The 25,081-nt window shown below is 36.8% G+C and overlaps 1 protein-coding gene across 5 annotated transcripts in view; it reads right to left on the reverse strand.

The window, feature by feature from the left end:
- TTLL7 (tubulin tyrosine ligase like 7) overlaps positions 1 to 25,081 on the reverse strand; it is a 145,786-nt gene that overhangs the window by 96,723 nt on the left and 23,982 nt on the right. The window contains exon 1 of one of the 5 annotated variants that reach the window (XM_059375249.1): positions 20,299 to 20,349. The exons of the other annotated variants lie outside the window; for them this stretch is intronic. The gene's annotated coding sequence lies outside the window, so the exon portion shown is untranslated. Of the gene's footprint in view, positions 1 to 20,298; positions 20,350 to 25,081 lie in introns of those variants that run through there. 5 annotated transcript variants of the gene reach the window in all.

Here is a 25,081-nt window from a genome sequence, read left to right on the forward strand (position 1 = left end):
TATGTGGCTGTCCAATTTTCCCAGCACCATTTATTGAAGAGGCTGTCTTTTTTCCATTGGACATTCTTTCCTGCTTTGTCGAAGATTAGTTGACCATAGATTTGAGGGTCTATTTCTGGGCTCTCTATTCTGTTCCATTGATCTATGTGTCTGTTTTTGTGCCAGTACCATGCTGTAAGCATTTTTTAATGAACAAATTTGATCTGGCTACACCTCAGCATGGCATATATGACACCTATATTTTCACTGTGTTCGTAGAACCCAGGTATTCATGCCCTGACTAGACTATACTGCTCAGTCTATGCTAGCAATTTCCTAATTTCTCCCTTCACAATGTAAGAATTGTTGAGTTCTGGGAAATGTCTCTAAACACAATGAAAAATTATAAAAGTTATCATGATAAACAAAGGTATGGTATCAATACATTTACCAGGAGATTATTAGGTTTATCAGAAATTCAACTACATAAGATGTGACTCATATACGTCACATCCAATAGTCATTATTAATAATAAGATTCATTATTAAAGAAAATTTAGATCTTGGTTTGTTCTCAGGTACCATTTTTAGGAGAATAATTACCTAGACTAATTCAATCTGAAAGCTAGGAAATATTTATTACAGACCAACTGTGGGTAGCACTGTTAGGAATCTAAAATATCTTACCTTATTAACAAACCTGGAATTTAAATACCATTTCTGCAATTTTCCAGATATGGAAATTAAGTCTAAATAAGTTAAATAAATCAAGGTAACAATTTATAAATAGAAAACCTAGGCTTTGAGCCCCATTCTGTCACAAAGCCCCACTATTTACAGACACTGTGCTAATATGCTATATAGACGTTAAAAAAATTTTACAACCCAACTGTATTACAAGCTGCAAAATATGGGCATATTGAGGGAAATCACAATACTTCAAACCAAACAGAGAAATCACAATAAACACACCTAGCTTGATTTAAGCTCGCAATTCCAAGCTGGAAATAGACTGGATTACTTTTCAGAATAAAAGAAAGGAGTGATCTAAAGTTCAGTGTGATTTCTTTCTGGAAGCTCTCTGATACCTCAGGGAGGTAACTATTTGGGTTTATAAGTCCTTGTCCAACATCTTGTTACTGGAGTAAACAAAGATCCTCTTATGGTAACAGAGTACGTATTACATTGAAAGTAGGTGACAAAGTCAACAAGAGTGTGAGACAATGTCTGCCTAACTATACTGACAATAAATTAGTAATTGTTACAGGCTCTAAAAACAGATTTGTTAATTTCTGACTTAAATAATGAGCCAAATACCCTGATTAGAACAAGCTCAGAACAAGAACTGTTATCTCTTCCCCTACCACACAAGAATTTAAAGGCCTTAAATTTAGTCTCACCACATATGTGCCCTATTTAATTGCATTTATGTTTTGGTGAATAGCAGTAAGAGTGCTTCTCAAACTCAAGAACTTCATTTTACCGTCCAATTCTAATCATTTCACTTTCTTCTTAGTGAGAGAAGTGAGACAACAGACTGATCACACCACTCAAATGAGCCACGGTTACCTACTTTTCAGAAGCACACAGCATGGTTCAGTTACCTCAGAAATACTTTAGCCAAGGGTTTCTTAAGCTCAGCTGCAAAGCAGAATCACCTGAGAAACTTTTGAAAATCCTTGTAACCAAGCCATACCCCAGACCCCTGGTGGGGCCCAACTATCAGCATGTTTTAAGCTTTCCACATAACTATATCATGCAGCCAAGACTGACAACCTCTGCTCCAAGTATATAGTGACACTGAATCAAATAATAGTTAGTTATAACATACACATATCAAAAAAAAAAGTAAAACAAAGAAAAAAAAATCTTTGAACCTATGTAAAAAAAAAAAAAAAGGCCAAGTATTTAGGTAAAAATCATCCATTAAAATCCCCATTTCTAGTTGAAGTAAACAAACTGAGAGGGGAAAAAAAGAATTAGAAGATCAGCAGGAATTGGTTTCTCTTTTATTTTACTGTATTTTATTATTGTGTTATGTTAGTCACCATACAGTACATCATTAGTTTTTGATGTACTGTTCCATCATTCATTGTTCGTGTATAACACCCAGTGCTCCATGCAATCTGTGCCCTCCTTAATACCAATCACCAGGCTCACCCATTCCCACACTCCCGTCCCTTCTGAAACCCTCATTTAGTTTCCCAGAGTCCAGAGTCTCTCACAGTTTGTCTCTCATTCTGATTTCCCCCTTCATTTTCCCCTTCCTTCTCCTAATGTCCTCCATGCTATTCCTTACGTTCCACAAATAACTGAAACCATATGATAACTGACTTTCTCTGCTTGACTTAATTCACTTAGCATATTCCCCTCCAGTCTCATCCATGTTGATGCAGAAGTTGGGTATTCATCATTTTTGATGTCTGAGTAATATTCCATTGTATATATGGACCACATCTTCTTTACCCATTCATCTGCCAAAGGGCATTTCAGCTCTTTTCACACTTTGGCTATTGTGAACATTGCCGCTATGAACACTGGGGTGCAATGGCCCTTCTTTTCACTATAACTGTATCTTGGGGTAAATATCCAGTAGTGCAATTACTGAGTCATCAGGAAGCTCTATTTTTAACTTTTTGAGGAACTTCCACACTGTTTTTCTATGTGGCTGCACCACCTTCCCACTAACAGTTTAGGAGGGTTCCCTTTTCTCCACAACCTCCCCAACACTTGTTTCTTGCCTTGTCAATTTTTGCCATTCTAACTGGTATAAGGTGGTATCCCAATGTGGTTTTAATTTGAATACCCCTAATAGCTAATGATGATATCTGCAAATGACACTACAAAGGACTGATATCCAAGATCTATAAAGAACTTCTCAAACTCACCACCCAAAAAACAATTAATCGAGTCAAAAAATGGGCAGAAAACATGAACAGACACTTCTTAAAAGGAGACATACAAATGGCTAACAGACACAGAAACTGATTTCTAAGACAAATAAGCAATTTTATTTTACAAATAAAGAAGTCATTTCCAAAAGGAATCAATTTCCCAAAATGTTAAGCAAATGGAAACCTCAAATGTAGAAGCTCAAGTGTTACCATGAGAAACAAGAGATACATAACACTTTTAAAACAAAAAAAAAACTGTAACTCCAATGCATTTGTGTTGGAGTGCTCTTTCTTCCCAGTTCTTCACATTGAATTACAACCACTTAAAATCCAGATAAATTTCCACTTTTCTCTTAAAGCTTCCTCTGATTATGTTTGAAGAAATTCATTTCTCCCTCTTCCATCCTATCACAGAGGCCATCATATCACCAACCATGAATTAGGAAGGTAAACTCTCAAAGACAAGTGGTTTTCTTCTATCTTGTCCACTAGAGCTTAGAATATTGCCTGAAATAATGCTAAATAAGCATGTATTCATGTTACTGCTTGGGAGTAAAGAGAGTTGGTCATGGAGTTCTAAGAAGCAAATACATATCATTTACAAAGATTACTTTCACATCTTTAAGTGAAAAGGCAAAGTATCTAAAAGTTTACATTTGGGTAAAATAACAGAAGAAAATGTGGAATATATGCATTGAGTAGTGGTGGTCTGCTGTGGCTGGGGGCAGAGTTAACAGAGACTTACTTTCATGTACAACTTTTAGTATTCTGTGCATGTATTACCTATTTAAGTAGTAAAATATATGTGATAAATTGTGTTACAACATTAACATGTTAATGACAAAGCCCATCAAACTTTGTGTTTCATTTATTTTTCTTAAGGATTTATTTATTTGAGAGGGCCCGTGTGCACATGAGCTGGGGTAGGTGGAGCAGAGGGAGAGGGAGAGAAGCAGACTCCCCACTAAGCACAAGGCACTACATTCAATCTCACAGTGCAAAAGGAATAAATTGATTTTTCCCAGTGGTGGGTATTTAGGAGGGCACCTATTACATTCAGCACTCAGTGTCGTGCATAAACAATGAATCTTAGAACACTGAAAAAATAAAATTAAATTTAAAAAATAAAAATAAAATAAAAGGCCAACCAATGAAGATAGCATTGGTGGTATTTTTGAAACAACAACATGAACACAAAACATCTTTTGTGTAAATTACACAAGAGAAACTCAGATCTTCCCAACAATCCCCAGAAATACATACCCTAGTGAATGCTATATAAAATGGGTTCTTCATACATACTGGTGAAATTTTAGCTTACCATGGATTACTAAAACAATCTTCATTGAAGATCAGTGGAAACCAAAATTAGGTTAAGTTGAAAATACATAAAATAACATTAAAAAATTTTAATAAAAGTTGTTTTATGGTGAGGGGAGGGAAAAAGAAAGAAATAGATATAAACCAGTACCTACTGTATATTAAGCATTTTCACATAACTTTGTGTGTATTTACCTCACCCAGTAAATGCCCCAGTATGTTTTATTCTAATTTTACATACAGGAAAAACTTAGACTTCATGGCTAAGTAACTTGCCCAAAGTCACACCTAACAGGTGACAATGAAGAGGCTTGTCTCTAAATTCCATGACATTTTCTACTTTGTATGTTAACTCCAAAATTCAGTCTTTAAATATGACATATTGAAGATTTCACAAAGAAGCTTAATTCTGCTTGCCTGGAGCTATTTTAAAAGCTAGGGAATGAGAGCAAGCGAATCAGGCTGTGGTTTAAAATGTAGTTGAGATCACAAAAGTTGCATCAGAATTATTAATCTCTCTTCTTTGAACACCAGGCAGCTATCAATATTCAGACTGTCTTCCTGTTTTTTTCCTTCATGAAGGTACTACAATTCAACAAATACTCTCATGTAGCAGTATCTGTTCTCAGTGAACACTAACAGATAACAATTTTCTTTCTTCGTGGTGCTTGCATTCTACTGTGGGAGAGAGAAACAATAACAGCAAACATATTAAGTAAACTATAGAAAATGCTAAGTACTATAGGGAGAGTCAGCACAACTGGTCAGAAGATCAGGAGTGTAGGGGAAAAGGAAGGAGAAGAGTTGGAAGGAAAAGTTTTAAATACTGAATCCAGATAGTCCTCATTGGGAAGGTGATATTTCAAGGAGGGTAATGACTTGTCTCAAGTGGAGTTGATTTAAAAAAAAAAAAAAAAAAAAAAGATGTATCCTGGAACACTAAAAAGAAATAAAATAAAATGGAAAAAAAAAACAGATATATATGTGTACATATGTGCATGAAAGCATGTGAGGATGTGAACATGTGTGATGGGGAGGGAATGGGGAAACATCATTTCTGAGTATTGAACACTCTGAGTATTGAACACCCCCAATATGGTTCTTTTTCCTAAATCCTAAATTCCTTGGGAACTGGTGTTCCTAAGTATCTATTTTCTATACTGATTTTTAAATTACTATTTTCACACTGACAAGGAGAATAAACATGTTTCACAGTATATATAACTACTTGTATGTACTTTTGACAGTGTATCACTCTTCTGATGGACAGGGAGATAGGAGGGGCAGGGAGATCCCAACTTTGCCGTGTACTTTGTGTCCCCATTACTGTCATTAGATTTTCACACACTGCTGACTCTCTTTGGTTCTTGTCTCCTAGCATCATAGTTTTTGGCATCTAAATTACTTCCATCCCCCTTCCATACTTACTGCCCTATTGTATGGCTTTTCAGTTCTCAAAACCCATCAAGAAGAATCTGTATTAGGACAGGCTACACTTCATGGCAAAAACATCCCCCAAATCTCAGGAGCTTAAAATAACTACAGTCTATTTCTTAATCACACTAGATATCCAACAGAGACCAACAGGGGTGCTCAGCATTTCACAGTCACACAGGAACCCAAGCTGTTACAGCAGCAATCATCTTAAAACCAGCCACTGCACCAGAGGGAAAGAGTTTTGAAGGATCTCATATAGGCAACTAATAACACACAAAATTTCTACTCACAAGTCAATGACCTAAATAAGTCACATGACCTCTACCAACCAGAGTTCGGGAGTACAGTCATACCATATGGTCAATCAGAATAAAAGCCAGGAGGCACCTGGATGGCTCAGTTGGTTGATCCACTGATGCTTGATTTTAGGCTCAGGTCATGATCTCAGGGTCATGGGACTGAGCCCTGTGTTGGGCTCCACGCAGGGCAAAGAGCCTGCTTAAGATTCTCTCCTTCCCTCTCTCTTTGCCCCCCCCATAAGGAATGAAAGATCGTAAGTAACACTAACAACCATTAACCATCACAGACTCCAGCCAATTAATTACTCCCTATTTTAAATTTGCCACCTACGCCTGGACACTATTTTCTAGTTCTCCATAGCTCCACTTTATAGCATTCTCCTCTGACAGAAGAAAGGGTGGGGAGGAGCTGAGACTTGTACTGAGCCAAGTCTGCCCCTTGACTTTATACAATGGATAATTAAACATCTCTACCCTTGGCCGCTATGAACTGTAATAACACTGATGAGGAAAAGGAAGAACACAAGGAAGAAAAGGACAAGGATGGGATTGATACAGTCACTTAATGTAAAACACGCTATGTGCCCAGGCACTCGTCTAGGTTTTTACATGTAAAACTCTGATCTTCTGGGGCACCTGGGTGGCTCAGTGGGTTAAGTGTCTGCCTTCAGCTCAGGTCATGACCCCAGGGTCCTGAATCAAGCCCCACACTGGGCTCCCTGCTCCCTGATGTAATAGGAAACCTGCTTCCTCCTCTCCCATTTCCCTCTGCGTGTATCCCCCTTTTGCTCTCTCTCTCTCTCTCTCTGTCAAATAAATAAACAAATAAAATCTTCAAAAATTAAATAAATGAATAAATAAATAAAACTCTGATCTTCACAACCCTAAAATATGCCCTGTTATTATTATCCACATAGACAGCTGTCTAAAGAAGAAATGGATAATGAACAATGACTTTGAAACACAACGTATAAGAAAATTTTAAAATAATAATTCTGCAAATCTGCCTCGAAATAATCCTCTGCATTTCTAAACTGTAATTATCTGATGAAAGATGTTCCTACTATTACTTCAAAATAATTGAAAAATAATAAATATAGCAAAAATTATATCAAATTAAGCTTTGGGGAAAAACACTCTCCACACATATGGTGTATTACTGGAAAGAAGTTATTGCAAATTGCAGTCAGAAATCTACTACTTCATGAAAATTATCAAAATGAGGCAGTTATTTTTTTGTGCATAAAGAAGGTAATGCTTCCAGACATCAGGTCATGAACACAATTTTGTCTATTGTTGTGCTGCAACACATCATTAAATTTCAGCACTTAGTCCCCAAGCCAAATTTGATATGCTATTTTTATTTTCAAAGAGATAGTGCTTTTTCTTAAGTATAAGAAAATGAAAGCAAGTGAAACATGTGCCAATGTTTAAACATTAATATCCAAAATGTTTCTTATTTCATATTATCAGGATTGGATTTAATGTGAGCTCTAGACCAGGAGCTTCTCAAAGTTAATGTGCATGCCAATCATCTGGGAATACTGTTGAAGCTCAGATTCTGATTCATTAATTCTAGGGTGGCACCTGTAAGTCTACTTTACTAACAAGTCCCCAGGTATGCTGGTCCATAGCTCACACTTAGAGGAGCAAGGCTCTAGATGAACACAATGTTTAATACTAGGCTGACATAATATTTTTAACTTCAAGTCTTTCTGTATAACATGTGACAATTACAAAATTATAAAAAGGATTTTAAAATTCAAATAAGTGATGTAAAATTACATATTAATGTTAAAAGGCCCCATGAGTAAAAAATAAATAAATAAATAAAACAAAATAAAAGATTAGGAAATATTGACCTAGAGCCGTGGTTCTCAAAATATGGTTCAGGAACAGCAAGCAGTGTCAGCACCACCTGGTAACTTATTAGACATGCACATTCTTGGGCTCAACTCCAGAATTTTTTAATGAAATTCTGAGGGCAGGACCCAAAAACTGACAAGCCCTGCAGGCGATTCTGATGTAGGCTAAAGGCAAACTCCAAGAAAATGGAGGACACTACTGCTGGAGTCTGCTGGAGTCCATTCCCTCCTCATTGGTCTTCTAAAGTAGAACCACATGGATGACTTAGAAATCCCCTGGCCAAGCTAGAAATGCAGGAGAAAATATTTTCCAAGCAGGACTCTGAGCAGCGAGAAAGGAAGATACTTGCTACAAAGGATCTCATTTACTACTGGAGTAAGCCCTGCTAAGTGAGGTGAGGTTTTGTTAATCTAGAAAAACAGTTTACATTCCTTATTTGAGCCCAAACTAGCTGCCAATGCTGACCAACCAAGACATTTGTTTTAAAGATAATCTACCAAAAATCATTAAACATATGAGGAGGATTAACAGCAACCACAAAGATTAATAATATACCCTCTCCTCCAAAGCACTGAGCCAAGAGCAGAGTAACTTGACCTTTTTAGAAATGAAAAGTTGGGGGGGGGCTGCAGATGGACAACAACATTGTGTATATTGTTGGTGCACACATACAATGAAAGTACTACACAAGTAAAAATAAATGAACCAGAACTACATGATGAATCACACAAGTAAGGCACATGAAAAAAGCCGAGGAATACAAACATTAGTATATTATTAATAGAAAGTTAAAAATTAGATAAAATAATAACAAATGGTATACTCTGAGAGAAAGAGAGAAAGATCGGTTAGGAATTAATACATATGAAATAAAAGTGTAAAGAATGACATGCGGATGATAAACACCAACTCTGACACCTCTTGAGTGGAAAGGAGGGGATGGGATAGCCAGTCCTGTCCTACAGAGAAAGAGCACCAAAGATGTCATCCCTAACGTAAAGAATGAATGTACCCTCATCATGGTTTAGCTTTCTGAAATACTAGGTAAAAATAAAATAGCCAAGATTCTTTTGTTCGAACCATCATGTTTCCTTGGAAAAACTGTGTTCTAAGTCACACTGTTGGAAACTTAGGTCTGATCCTGACTCACCAGTAATGCGGAGTCACTGACAGACTTAAAGAGGAGTAACACAATCCAATTTTCTTTTTAATAGATTACGCTGACAGTAATCATGAGCACTGGATGGGGGAGGGGCAAGAATGGAGACAGGGTCCTAAGAGGGGGTTACAAAAGTCCAGAAGAGAGATGGTACGAGCCTGTGCACAGATAGAAGCAAAAGACACAGGGCCAAAGAATACTGTTACTATAGAACCTGAACAGAAGTTGGTGATCAATAAATGAAAAGTAATCTCAGAAGACTTGCAGATTTATGGTTTAGAGGAACTGGGTAGAAGATGGTATCATTCATCAAGAGAATGCCTGAAGAAAGAAGAGTCACTTTGAGGGGTAAGATGGTATCAATTTTATATTTGTAGGAAAGGACAGACAGAAAAAAAAAAAAAAAAGAAAAGAAAAGAACACAACAGAATTAGTGACTGTAGATAAGGAAAACCTCTACTTTTATATATAAAATAGTTTTAATTAAACACAGAAAGGTCCATTCCAAAGCCAATGGCTCCCATTTCTGTGCTCTCTGCCAAGAAATTACAATAGATTTTCAAAATGCCCAGCTGCCTGACTGGTGAACAAATGACATCACCCAAACAACAGTCCTAACAATAATACATTGGCACCACTCATTGTGTGTACAAATTAAAAAGGTTTTCAGAGAAGCTACTTACTCCCTGAATATAGAAACTTTTGTATCCCTTTCTCAGAGTGGGTATATTCCCAAAGGCTAGATCTGTAGTGTTTTAGACCTGAAAAAAACATTTGATCAACCACTTCCAAAAACCTGAAAGAGGCCAAGTGTGACATTATATAAGAATAAACAGAAGAACTATTTATTCATTCTAGTTACAATTAAAATTGACTTTGATCAACAGTAGCTTCCTCTAACATACTGCTTGTTTTCCAAATTGCTTTCGCCTGCTTCTTATTTGTTTAATGTTTTTGGTTAAATTGCAGCATCCACAAAAAACCATCCACTAAGCTTTGTGGAATGTCTTATCTTGGAAATTTAGCCTAGTATGACATGAAAAAAAAACTAATAAATAGGTATTGATAGTACAGCATACCTTGAAGTCACTGTTCCCTTATTAATTGCTGTTTTATTTTCAGTACTTAGAATTATGAAAAGGGCTTATTTAGTAAATGTTGAACTAAATAAATTTCAAAAAGATTAACATCCATAATTCAGTTAATAAAGGGACAAAAGACAAGGTGCTTTCATAAAATGCTTAAGTAGAGTCAAAAGCCATTATGGGTTTATTTCCTTTAGAATATAATCCTGCAGTTCTATCTAATTCTCAGTAGCCTAAAAAAAAGTCTCACTTGCTCCTTAGGAATAACACGTAATGCTATCAGTTAAGTTTTGCATATCTCACTCACTTTTGTGAATCCATTTGCCTCCTCTCATCCCTTGTCCTGCAGAGAACAATACCAGTCTAATACAGTTGAGCCTCACATCCTCAAAACCCCCAACCTGTGCTTGACTACACCAAGACTTCTCTTGTTCTAAGCTCTGGAGTTGGAACTGTGGTCCTGGAGATGCAGCTCTCCCTAACTTTCAGTAACCTAGATCACAAGGTAAAAGAAGCGGAAAATTTCTAAAATATTCAGTTCTCTGTTCTGTGCCAGAAAATGCACAATAGATATCAAAATGTGCAGCTGCTTAGCTGGTGAACAAATGACATCACCCGAATGTCATATGATACCAACATTTATAGTTTTAAATGTCCAAAACTTAACTCTTTAACTTCCCCTGAAAACCTGGCACTTCCTCTTATGTTCCTTATCTTGGCAGAGGACATCACTACAGCCAAACATTCAATAGGCAGATAAATTAGAATCATCTCTTGTTGTGTAAGGTTTTTTTTACTTATTTGTGAGAGAGAGAGAGAGAGAGAGAGAATGAATGAGCAGGGTGGGGGGTGGGGGGGAACAGAGAAAGAAAGGGAGAGAAGCAGACTCCCAGCTGAGTAGAGAGCCCAACCCTAGGCTCAATCCCAGGACCCTCACATCATGACCTGAGCTGAAGGCAAAAGTTTAACTGACTGAGTCACCCAGGTGCCCCAGTCAGAACCATTGTTAACTCTTACTTTGACTCTCTTATTTGACACCAATTCACTGCACACCTTGTTACCAGTTTTAGGGTATGATTAGTTTTATTATCTATATTTCTATCTACTTCTAAAATAGTTTTAAATCTTATATATATAAAATTCATTGGGCGGTTAAATAAGCCTCCTATGTCATCCATATCAGTTAATAACACATGTTGAAAAACCACTAGCTACCTGCCTAATAGCCATCCACTAGTTCTTCCATACTAACAAAATACTTGCTGGGTTGGTAAGGGTGGCATTTGTGCCAGTATGAATAACCACATTTCCCAGACTTCCTTACAAGTGTATATGGTCATGTGACCAATTCCTAGTTAATGAGAGAAAAGTCTAAGTTGTTGAGTAGGAAGGTCGACAGTTGGTAGACACTCATTTACTTGCTTCCCCCCCTTCCACCCTGGAACATAAATGCAACTGCAGGAGCTGCAGCAATTCAAAGAAACTTGGTTTCATCTTGGAAATGCTACATCAGTCTTGGACTGCCTACATCCAGAGAAAGTAAACCGCCATCTTGTTAAGCCATTATTATTTTAAGTTTCTGTTCTCCCCATCTAAATGCACCTTGTAATGGACACACTATGTCAATACAAATTATTGTTTTGGTTTCTGAAAAAGAAATATCAGCCTAAATGTGCAGTCTTGAGCACAGTGCCTTTGGACGTATCACTTTTGCCACAGCCCACACTCAGCTATCTCCTGTGAACAGTAATCTGGATATCCACTGGTAAAGCACTATTCCCCTTCAATCTATGTGCTTTAGATGGAGTTGATGCCAATCCTGGCTCCAATGCTGGACAAATGACTTAGATCTAAAATAACTGTGGAATCCCATCTTCCTGGCCATGGAACTGGTTCAGAGACAAACACAGGATCCAACTGAGACCAGCAAGAGTCAAGCCCAGAACTCATTTCCAGATTCTTAAAGTATATAGCTTCTCTTTTGAGCCGGATGTGAATCTGAGATGGTACTACTGGTCCCCATCTCGTGCCTACACAGAACCTAAGGATGGAGCCATATAAAGAAGGCAGAGAGAAAGATAGATAACGCGTTCCCAAACTTTCCAGCAACAGAAACTAAAAAATTTCTTTTTTGCTTCAACCAAGTTACTAACCAATACAAATAATAATGAATTTAGGTTCCATTTTTAATTCTGTTTTTTCAATAAAGAGAATTACCTCAAATGTCCTTGCACAAAATGCCACAACTCAAATGAAATAAAAGGAGGCTTCATTTACGTTTCCTCCATGAGACAACTGGCTCCCAGGCAGCAGCTTTAAAAATGTCTTTCAATTTACATATTCCTCAATCTCAAACGCAGAGTCTGAAATATAGGAGCTAAACTGCAGAGCTGCCGTATCAGAGGAATACTATTTGTTAGGAGGTTTTGAGTTTAAGATAAGAAATTTTCAATGGTATTAACTTCTAGAATCAGATAAATTTGTCACAGCTTTCAAATCCCTATAAATGAAATTAAATCCCAGTAAAATTATGCCATGGTCTGAGAGTCATGCAGTCAAGGTTCAGAAAACCCATACAGAAAAAAGAAAATACACAGGCTGAGTTCATATAATGCTCTGCCTGTCTCCATCAGCCAAACTAAGATGTGTAAAACAGTTAGATCTTAAGGGAGGAAAGAATAATACAATTATTTTGTTTCTAGGTGCAAAATAAATTTATAAGGCCAATCTTTGTAGAAAAATAAAATACTAATAGCCTTTATCTAACAGGCCCACTATTAAGAAAACTAATTAAACTTAACTACGTTTCAGTAAGTTTAGCTTATTTTAAAATACGAATATTTCCCGAAAGTCATTCCAGGCATTTAAAAACACCATCTATCTGGAGCTGTAATCGTTAATGTGAAACTAGTCCTTTTATGGAAATGCAAAGGAAAGAACTATTTTTGTCCTTTATTCTAATGAACAATAATGGAACACAGAACAGAAGCAGTACCTGAAGTTAACCAGAGAGCAGTAATATATATCTACAGATGCTATACTCTCAAATAGTAAATGAATTTATTTTCGAATTGTTCTTTCTTTCTTGGCCTCTCCATTTCCTTTATACATGGAATAAGTAAACACTATCAAATATGTTTAAAAGTGTACTTATCCCTTCATTATTTCATTACATTTCTAATTAAGGCAATAAACATTTTTTAATGCTAATCATTTCATAAGGTGCTCTTGTGAGGGAAAAAAAAAAATTGTGCCCGGCTTTCACTATCTACATTTTCTTTTAGCAAAGTTAATTAGTAAATCCCAAACTACCCAAAAGAAAAGAATTCATCCAAAACGTATATGATATACAACTATATCAATATAAATATACCCAAGAATGAAAGTTGACCCAAAATATCTATAAAATTACATATGTAAACATATATAACATCTATAACATGTGTCTCAGTGTCATAAGTTAAATATTATACTAAATCAACAAAGCTGATTTTCAGTTATGCCTCATTAGATTGGGTTAACTATTTTTAAATCTTGCCTAGTATTCAAAATTATCCATGTATACAAACCTGACTAGAAAAAAAAAAAAAAAAGGTGCATTATTTAGAACAACTTTAATCAACGTATTGCAGAATTTTCATCTACTTCTATCTTGAACTGGCTTTGGTGACTGTTACATTACTAGATTTTATACTACCAGATTATTTTTAAAAGCTTCATTTTTATTTTCCCAATCAATCTATTGAAAAAAAAAAAAACAGGTTCGCTTTCATAAATGATATGAAAAAGAAAAAAAAAAGCAATAACATTATATACTTGATATGCAATTTTAAATACTGTCTCTATCTACATTATTGCTTTCTGCTATTGTCTTTAATAAACATTCATTTGAATATCTTCTTTAAACAGCTATAATATAACCTTCTGGGCAGGGCATATATGCAGCATTCTCCACAGCTCTACACATCTTCAAAATGTGGGTGGGCCTCATTCAATTACCTGAAGGCCTTAAGAAAAAGCACACGGAGGTCCCCCAAGAAAAGAGGAAATTCAGCCTTTGACTATCTTTTTTTTTTTTAAGATTTTATTTATTTATTTGACACACAGAGAGAGATCACAAGTAGGCAGAGAGGCAGGCAGAGCAAGAGGGGGAAGCAGGCTCCCTGCTGAGCAGAGAGCCCTATGTGGGCCTCAATCCCAGGACCCTGAGACTATGACCTAAGCTGAAGGCAGAAGCTTAACCCACTGAGCCACCCAGGCGCCCAAGCCTTTGACTACCTTTGGACTTGAGCTGCAACATCAGCTCTTCCCTGGGTCCCAGCTTGACAACCTACGCTGCACATTTTGGACCTGTCAACCTCCATAATCAAATAACCCAATTCATACTCATTTATTCTCTCTCTGTCTCTCACCCCATTTCCATCTGTTCCTACCTCTCTTTACGTGTGTGTGCATGTGTGTATTACTGGTTCTATTTCTCTAGGGAAGCCTGATATATTCATTTTTCTATGGGGTCAGCTACATTTCATGAGACTAAAAATCTATTTTGAAATACTCTTTAAGGCAAGAAGTTTCTGGAGAAAATTATATACCAGCCTAAATATAACCAAGGCCTAAACAATAGATGGTACATTATTATAAAAAGAATGAATCATACAACTGTCTAAAGAATGATTTATGGGATTTATCTCTAGAATACAAGTGAGGAAATGAGTAGTTAAAAGACTACTCCATAATTACCACCGTATTCTTTGATTCTCAGCTATACTGTTTGGTTTCTTAAAAATTTTAAAACATCTGAAATTGTGATGCACCTTATCATCACGGACAGCCAGGTGGCAGTCCTGAGCGGCTATCATAGGCCTGTGCCTATACATCAAAATTAGCCGAATCCATGCCAGGCGCTGAGAGAAAAACTCAGATGTATAATAATAATGGAACACTCTTTTATGAAATGTTGCAACACCAACTTTCCATGACACAGAGGATGATGATGTCTGGAAGAACACGCACAATGAATGAAGGAGACATTGAAGTATCTGTCTTTGAATTGGAAGAAGTTTAAGGAATGCTTTGATCAATTTATTTTACTTACATTTTCCTTTTTTGTATGCATAAAGTAATGACATTTTTAAAATTTACCTTTCAAAAGGCTCTTCCAACATGATATAATTATACTAAGAAAGAGCTATTCCATAATTGAAATTGCAGAGGCGTTTTTTCCCCAAGTAAATAAAAGAACAATGTGTCTTACAATGAACATAATCTTAACTGTGATGAAAAATAGTCTATTGACTATCGGAATTTCTAGTGTGTAGAACTAATGACAACTTCAAAGACACTGTAGGCTTTTACTCTATGCTAGCAGTTCTCAAAATTAAATGTGTACCAGAATCTCCTGGAGAGCTTAAATACAATTGCTGGGCCCCAACCCTGAGCTTGTAGTTCAAGGCAGCACAACTCATACAAGACCTCACTCAACAGCAGGGCTGAGGATCTTCCTGTACTCTTTGATTTGGGCAGGATTAGCTCAGGGGCAAAGAGTTGAGCCTGCAGAGAAAGGATGTCAGTACCTGTCCCTCACGGGGAAAGAGGAAGCAATGACTGCCTTGTGAATGATCCATTTCCAAACCCAGTTCTGACACCAACAATCTGTCATAACTGCACAAGGCACTCATGTTTCCAATTATTAATCTGAAAAAAAGAGAAAATGGAATTAAGACCTCCTCTAGCTCTAAAATTCTATAATCTTTGACCACAAAAAAATATAATTTAGAGCATTCATGATCTAGAATGTTTTTCTACTCAGGTCTCATTCAAAATATAACTTCCAACATTCCAATTAAAATTGGACCCAGATACAGATACAGATGTAGTGAAAAGAAGGGAAATCCGTACCCCAATGTTCATAGCAGCAAAGGCCACCATCGCCAAACTGTGGAAAGAACCAAGATGCCCTTCGATGGATGAATGGATAAGGAAGATGTGGTCCATATACACTATGGAGTATTATGCCTCCATCAGAAAGGATGAATACCCAACTTTTGTAGCAACATGGACAGGACTGGAAGAGATTATGCTGAGTGAAGTAAGTCAAGCAGAGAGAGTCAATTATCATATGGTTTCGCTTATTTGTGGAGCATAAGGAATAACACGGAGGACCTGGGGAGATGGAGAGGAGAAGAGAGTTGGGGGAAACTGGAGAGGGAGACAAACCATGAGAGACTGTGGACTCTGAAAAACAACCTGAGGGTTTTGGAGTGCCGGGGGGTGGGAGGTTGGGTTAACCTGGTGGTGGGTATTTAGAGGGCTTGTGTGGTGCATAAACAATGAATTCTGGAACACTGAAAAGAAATTTAAAAAATAAATAAAAATAAAAATTGGACCCAGAATGCAGAACTTCCAAAACAGTAGAGTGAGGAGTTCAGCAATTCCTCTCTCCAAAAACAATGATAAAATGGCACAAAATTGTCCCAGCTCTTTTCAGGAGCCTAGAAAAAGCCCAAAGGCTTACAAGAAAGCTTTATTCAACAAGAACTACTGAACTTGGGGTAAGAACAGAGGAAGTGGCATTTGAGCTTGGAGCCATCCCCATACCAAAGCCCCCTCCACTTCCATCTGCACAGCTGTTCTACCTGGGCTGGGCAAAGCATGAAAGGCAGCAGTTTTGCTGCTTCAGGGAACTTACCTGATTTGGAGCAAAGAGTGGGAATGCATCATGCCTACAGGCTCTGTCAAAAAGGAAAGCAAGCTCTATGGCAAAAATCAGAGAAAGCCACTATCATGGTTGCATGTGGTTGTGACCCTGGCCAACATTATTGCACCAGAAAAATAGCACAATCCTGGGTACCTACCCTCTATCACACCTAATCCCCAAGGAAGTTGCCTGCCAGTTTCTCTGCTCTCCTTACTCATCACCTCTACTCCTCACCCACCCACTACAGGGATAAGAATTTTAGTATGAGATTCAAAGGCAAACAGATTATACCTAAATTCATGTTTTCAATGAAGACATCACTCCACTTCTGCTTTGCAGGCAACAGTTATATCTACTTCTTAACTCTCAACTGGGTTCTAGGTAGATGAGACTATAAAGGAGCTGAGCTCCAAGCAGAACAGGTTTTATTACAAACACTAATAAAAGTCAGTAGGATACTGGGCTGGAAAATTACCACTTCTTTTGGCCTCTTCTAACACCTGAGGCTAGGGAACACAGTTATTTTTCTCAGCTTAGGCTGAGAAAGGTTATCCCCCCAACAGAAGTCCCATCTTTTGCTGTCAAAGAAAAATGAGAACACTGACTTCCTAATCTCAATCTATAAGGCTGGGAAATGGAATTTTCCTTCACCCAAAGAGGCGGTAAGTTGCAGTGAGGAATATTCATAATAAACATTAAAGATGTAAAGTTAATAATAAACATTAAAGAAGTTCTCCCTGCTGATGCTTCAATTTTATAATTTATTTTTATATAATTTATTCTTCTTACTAACAAGAATGAGTTAAAGATTAACAGATGTTTATTTCAATATAAAGTCTATGTTGAGAACAATTTATACACAAGAGCAATTTTCCCTTGAATTCACAAATACCTTCTGAGCATCATAGGCACTCCACAAATGTCTTGAATTAAATTAATAATTTTAAACAATTGTTGCAAAAAAATTCTACTCCTTTTTATGGTTTACAATTATTATCTGAAAGCAAACATGTATATTCTTAGAAATTTGTCAAGAACATCCATTTGATGATATTCAATGTTAGTGCTTTCTTGGTTACATTACTTTACTCAGGTATACGGTTAGTAAAATGACCATGAAGTAATAAAGTAATCTGGTAAATAAAATATTTAGGTTTCCAGAGAGGATGCAAATACACTAGAACAAGCTGGTTATGACAGATAATGGTTAAATTTCCCAGTTTACTCTCTAGATAATACTGACTCCAATCAATGTTACATCAATAAATTTGAAATGTCATTTATAAGTAATATCTCATATAACAAAAAATTAAACATATTGCTTTGTGTACATAAGTTATCACTTTAAGAATAATCCATGACTTTAGTACTATTAACATTAGAAAACTGAACATAATAAATTAAAATCCCAATAACTGAAACCAAACTCAAACCAGCATGTTATTAATTCACTCATTTTAAGGTAGCTTATAATTTTTTTCACTCACTAAAGAACATATTCTAGGAAGCAATTAAAAATAGAGCAAAAAAAATCTCCTCCTGACTTCATAATTCCATTTCTAGGAAAATCCATCCTAATGAAATCACCCAAAATGTTGAGGCATATTAGTGAACAGGGATGTACATCAAGACATTATTTACAGCTGTAACTGAAAACAACTTAAATGTATCCAATAAAGAAATTTAGTAAATTATGATAAAGCCAAACAATGAGTTATTGTATGATCATTTAAACAGGCTATGAAGGGGTGCCTGGGTGGCTCAATGGCTTAAAGCCTGTGCCTTTGAGGTCCTAGGATCAAGACCCGCATTGGGATCTCCGCTCAGTGGGGAGCCCGCTTCCCCATCCCTCTCTCACTCTGCCTCCCTCTCTGCCTACTTGTGATCTCTCTCTGTCAAATAAATAAATTAAAATCTTTTAAACTGGCTATGAAGAATTTTTACTCATGTGGGAGGCATAATTATTTGAGAAAGAATACAAATGATTCACAATAAATTGTATAATATCATTTATTTTCTCATTAATGAACGAGTGATAAAACTGTAGAAAGTCCATTTTAATTCACTAAACCTAAATAAATATACCTCAGCTGGGATATTATATTCATCATCTATTTGCTTTACATGTCACATTCCATTTGTTTTGTGAAAGTTCAGAATATTTTAAAGCAAAGATATGGAAATACTTGATTACAAATCCATTTGTCAGGATAAATTTTTCTATACAGTATTAATAAAAATCTCTTAAAATAGATCTATAAAATGGGCTAATTCCAAAAGAGACTGATTCCTAAGTAGTAGACAAGTATTGAGTATGAATTACATTTTGCATTTATTTTGGCACATGGAATATTTACTAAACAACCTTCTAGAGGTTAACACTTCTAGAGTAAATCATTACTTGATTCCAGGAATTCAAGCCAAGATCAGATCATCAAGTAAAAATAGCTAGCAGTGAAGTTACGGTATCATTTATATTTGTTTTGAAGTGCTATTCACATCCCAAATCAGAAAAATTAGGAACATACAGTACATACTAAATTCATTTTAAAAATTTTCCTTTTAAAGGGGTGCCTGGGTGGCTCAGTGGGTTGAAGCCTTCAGCTCAGGTCATGATCTCAGGGTCTTGGGATCAAGCCCCACATCGGGCTCTCTGCTCAGCAGCGAGCCTGCTTCCCCCTCTCTCTCTGCCTACTTGTGATCTCTCTCTCTCTGTCAAATAAATAAATAAAATGTTTAAAAAAAAAATCCTTTTAGAGACAAATGGAAAGAAAGTAAAATCCTAGAAATCTTTTTTTTTTTTTTTCCTAATGAGAGTGGGAGTAACTGTTTTTTAAGTGCTGAGTTCAGTTTGGCCATGTCAGGTTTGAGATTATCAACAGCATGCCTACATAGATACTCCAGGCAGCAGTTGGAAGTTAAAGTAATTGTTAATCAAAAATAAATAAATAAATAGTCTGCAGTTCTTCCTTTACCTGCCTTTATTTGTGGGTATTATTCAAAAGACCTTGGTTTGAGTTCCCCAGAAACAGATTCTAAAATTAGGATTCAAGTACAAATAGTTTATTTGGAGATGTGCAAGAAACACTGAAAGGGGAGCAGGGAAGTGAGACAGAGAAGAGAAGGCAGCCAATATAGTGTAAGTTACAAAGCCAGCTACACTCCGGGAAGCTGGAGTTTAATTCCCTACAGCACTCTGAGACCAGTGTAAAATATACCTGCTTCAGAGTTAACCCAAAGAGGAGTCAATCACTGGTTGAGGGCCACGGTCGGGGTACAGTGCATATTCATTTCATGGCATTTACAGCCCTCCTGGGGGAGTGAGAATGAGAGCTGGGGGAAGGAGGCCTGTACAGGGAAGGGGTTCCTAGCCTCAGGGCCCCCAGAAAAGTCCTGTTAAGCCCTAGGGAAATAAATGAGGACATTGGCAGGCAACTGTAAGTAGGAAGAGCATAACGAGGTGGTAAGGTGCCAGGGATATGGGCAAGGCACTGAGGGCGTAAACTCAAACAATTATCCCTAAATTACATTATTCATCCCCAAGACTTCAATCATCTTTTACCTGATGGATCCGTTCCACACATGGCCTTTAAATTCAACCAACAGACCATCCACTATGACCTATCATGTAAAAACAAGTTAAAATATTAGCACTGGTTCTTAGCAAGGTCTGGTATCCAGTTTCCATATGGGGGATTTAAGAATAACAATCTGGTTTAGGGGAGTGGTGAAGAAGATTTGATATTGCATAGCAAATATACTATAATTTATATCGTTTGTTGTATTTGCATAGCAGGTTTCTGTATTTACTTGTATTGGGTTTGTGTGTGTGTGCAACTTTGATGGAGTTGATGGAGAATGGTCATATGTGGCTCACATCCACAGGATACCCCTCAGTGGCCCACTGCTAGAACCTTAATTGTCTGTCAGCTCTACTGCATTGCCTGGAGTTGGCTGGACTCTCAGCTCAGTATCCCATCCCTGAATGCATCTTCTAGGCCCTACCATCTTACAGCCCACTCATTCTTATCTTCTAGCTCTTGGCAACACAATCCCTGGCTCTCCCTTGTTAAGGTTTTGAGGCCTCTGCCATGTCCAATAATGAACTCACCATTCTAGTCCCTCTGCCCTGTAAAAACCCATCAATAGTCCTAGACATCCTAAAAATAGTAAGTGAAGGACAAAAGAAGAGATGAAAAGAAGAAATTTAGACCAGCTGAACCTCTAGTTCCTAACTCTCCTTAGAATTCCAGATCCTATTGCCAAGGCTTTTCCCTCACATTTCACAATTAGTGTTATTTTCTATATTAAAATGTCAACAATCCCAATAAGGGCATATGTCTACCAAAAGACCTAGACAAGACTGTTAATATCAGCTTTAGTAATAATAGTCCAAACCTGAAACAACCCAAATATTAACAAAATGTAATATGAATACATAAACTACGGTATATTCATATGATGGAACTATACAACAATACAAAAGAATGAACTACAGCTATTTACAACATGAACTCCTGACAGTATACTAATAAGTGAAGAAAGCTGGGTACAGAAGAGTGTGTCCATATATTCTGTATTATTTCATTTATATGTGGTTCAAAAATGGAAAAAACTAAAACTGGACCACTTTCTAACACTATATACATAAATAAATTCAAAATGGATTAAAGATCTAAATGTGAGACCTGAAAACATAAAAACCCTAGGAGAGAGCATAGGCAGTGATTTCTCTAACATTAGCCGTAGCAATATTTTTCTAAATATGCCTCAGAAGGCATGGGAAATATAAGCAAAAATAAACTACTGGGAATACATCAAAAATAAAAAGCTTCTGCACAGCAAAGGAAATAATCAATAAAATTAAAAGGCAGCCTACTTAATGGGAGAAGATACTGCAAATGACATATCCAACAAAAAGTATCCAAAACATATAAAGAATTTAAACAAATCAACACACCAAAAAACAAATAATCCAATTTAAAAATGGGCAGGAGACATGAAGAGACATTTCTTCAAAGAAAACACCCAAAAAAGACGCACAAAAAGTTGTTCAAATCACTTATCATCAGGGAAAAGCAAATCAAAACTACAACGAGATATCACCTCGCACTCGTCGGAATGGCTAAAATAAAAAACACAAGAAACAAGTGTCAGTGAGATGTGGAGAAAAAGGAACCTTTCTGCCCTGTTGGTGGGAATGCAAACCACTATACCAATGTGGAAAACAGTTCCTCAGAAAGTTAAAAGTAGGACTACCCTCTACTGTGCTACTCCACATTTACCCAAAAAACACAAAACCACTAATTCAAAGGGATACATACACCTCTGTTTACTGCAGCAATGTTTACAATAGCCAAGTTATGGAAATAGCCCAAGTATCTATCAACAGATGGATGGATAAAGAAGATGGGGTATATATAGGCAATGGAATATTATTCAGCCATAAAAATAGAATGAAAGCTTGCCATTTGCAGTGACATGCATGAGCTAGAGAGTATTATGCTAAGTAAAATAACTCAGTCAGAGAAAGAAAAATACCAGATGAGTTCACTTATATATGAAATTTAAGAAATAGAATAAATGAGCAAAGGAAAAAAGAGAGAAAGAGACAAGCCAAGAAACAGAGCCATAGCTACAAAAAACAAACTGATGGTTACCAGAGGGGAAGTGGGTGGGGGGATGGGTGAAATAGGTGATGGGGATTAAGAGTACACCTACTGCGATGAGCACTGAGTAATCTATAGAATTGTTGAATCACTATATTGTATGCCTGAAACTAATATAACACTGTTTGTTAACTATACTAGAAGTACACGACAGGAAAAACTAAATTTAATGTGATATAAGTCAAAATAAAGGTCACTGCTAGGCAGGATCAGGGATCACTAAGTGAGAATAGTCATGAAGGAACATTTTGGGGTTCTGGAAATGTTCTATATCTTGACCTAGGTGATGTTTACAAAAATGTATACATACTTAAAAATCCATCGAGCTGTACCCTTAAGATGTATGCAGTTTATTCTATATGTTACATAGTGTGTGTGTGTGTGTGTGTGTGTGTGTGTGTGTGAGCTTCATTTTAAAAAAAGGTAGTAATATATAACCATCAGAAATAGCAGGAGACTCCAGGGTCACAGAATTCAAGGGAGAACAAGACTTCCACAAAGATACAAGTAAAGGAAGGAAAGATCCAAAAAGAAAAAGACTAAGAAGTAGTCATTTCATTAGGAAAGTGGAATTGTGATTATTTTGCAGACAGCCACAGAAAAAGATTACTACTAGTTTACTAGATAGGAGGAAGAGATGACCTTCAAAAAGTAACGAGGGGAGGCGGGGGAAGATGGCACGAAGTTTAATGGAAAGAAGATCTAAAGGAAAGATTTGGGTTTTCTTTATTTTGTTGTTGTTGTTGTTTTGGTGAAGAGGAATATGATAGTAAAAAATGTTTCAGAGCCAGTAGGTTAAAGATAATTAAAAACATAAGAGAAACAAAATGCCTAATGGGTTACGCACAAGGGTCCAACTACAGTGTACACACCAAATCCAGCCCACTACTTATTTTATAAATAAAGATTTAGTGGAACATAGACAATCCCAGTCTAAGACTGTTTTTGCCCTCAAAAGGCAGGATTGAATAGCTATAATAGAAAACATCTGACCACACACAGAAAAGTTTACGGACCCCTCAATGAGTGTCCTCTAGGAGTCAAGAAAAGATAGAATTAACAGAAGTCGAAAGGTTACCCCTCAGAAAAGAGTATAAAATGTGTGATTATGTCAATATGCAGTGGATGAGCAAAGGAGGGATATAAAAAAAAATTAGTCCTAGGGCACCCAGGTGGCCCAGTCAGTTAAGCATCTGACTCTTGGTTTTGGCTCGGGTCATGATCTCAGGGTCATCAGATGAAGCCCTATACTGGGTTCCAAGATCAGTGCGGAGTCTGCTTAAGACTCTCTCTCCCTCTACCTCTCCACCCCTAACCCTCTCTAAAATAAATAAATTATTATTTTTTTTAAATTAGTCCTATTCTATGCTAGGAAATGAGCAGTGCACTGAGTACCAATAAAAAATAAGAAATGATGTCAGGCTCCCAGAAACCAAGTCAACTGTAATATTAACAACTACTACTTATACATCTACAACTATAACCATGACTAATGTTAATATCATACTGCTTACTGAACACTTACACCTGGATACTCTCAGTGCCACCACAAACCCAAAATATCCAAACCAAACTCATGATCTTGGCACCTTCCTCTTTTCAACTCCTAGTAATTCCATCTCTATCCTATTTTCTTTATCCTCTGAGTATCTCTGGAATCCATCTACTTGTCACCATTCCCTTAACCTCCACATCTACTCCTAGCTGCCATCAGTCTCTCACTTGTACCACACTCGGTTCCTAATAGAGGTACTGATACCCACGCTTAGTCCCCTGCAATCCGCTTTCCACATATAGATTCAAAAAATGTGTGTGTGTGTGTTTGTGTGTGTGTGTGAGCGCACAATCGAATATTACTCAGCCATAAAAAAAAGAATGAAATGTTGCTATTTGCAACAGTATGGATGGAGCTAGAAAGTATTGAGCAAAGTGAAATAAGTCAGACAGAGAAAGACAAACACCAAATGATTTCACTTATATGTGGTATCTAAAAAACAAAACAAATGAACAGAGTAGAAACAGACCCATAAATACAGTGAACAAATAGTGGTTGCCACAGGGGAGGGGACGGAGGTGAGCAAAAAAGGAGTGAAAGGAAGTGGGAGATACAGGCTTCCAGTTATGGACTGAGTAGGTCATGGGGATGAAAGATATAGCATAAGGAATATAATCAATAGTAATGTAATAGCATTGTATAGTGACATACACTTGTGAGAAGAGCATAATATATAAAGTTGTCAAATCACTGTATTGTATACCTGAAACTAATCTAAGACTATGTCAACTACACCTCAATTTAAAAAAATGCAAATCTAATCACAAATCAGTTGTGTTACTTTCCCATCTCCTTCCCCCAACTACCCTAGCTGGCTTAAACTCCTTTGATAGCTTTTCAATTCTCATCTGATAAAATTCAAAAGCCCACTCATGACCAAGAAAGACCTTTCAAAAAAAAGCCCTTGGTACTAGTCAATTTAACTAAGCTAACAATATTTCCTAGAAATTAGTTCCAGGTTATTTAGCCAAAAAGAAATCTGCATGCAATTTTGAAGGCACAAGTAAAGCAACAGACACTGTGCTCTGAAGGTCAGTATAAGGCACCATGCTCTGTTTGCTTGTACATTTTGACAATGATTTGTTTGCTCCCCTGTTGAGATAGGAAGCCACTGAGCTTGC

This window comes from Mustela nigripes, chromosome 14 (assembly GCF_022355385.1).
Source record: "Mustela nigripes isolate SB6536 chromosome 14, MUSNIG.SB6536, whole genome shotgun sequence".
Classification (NCBI taxonomy): Eukaryota; Metazoa; Chordata; class Mammalia; order Carnivora; family Mustelidae; genus Mustela; species Mustela nigripes.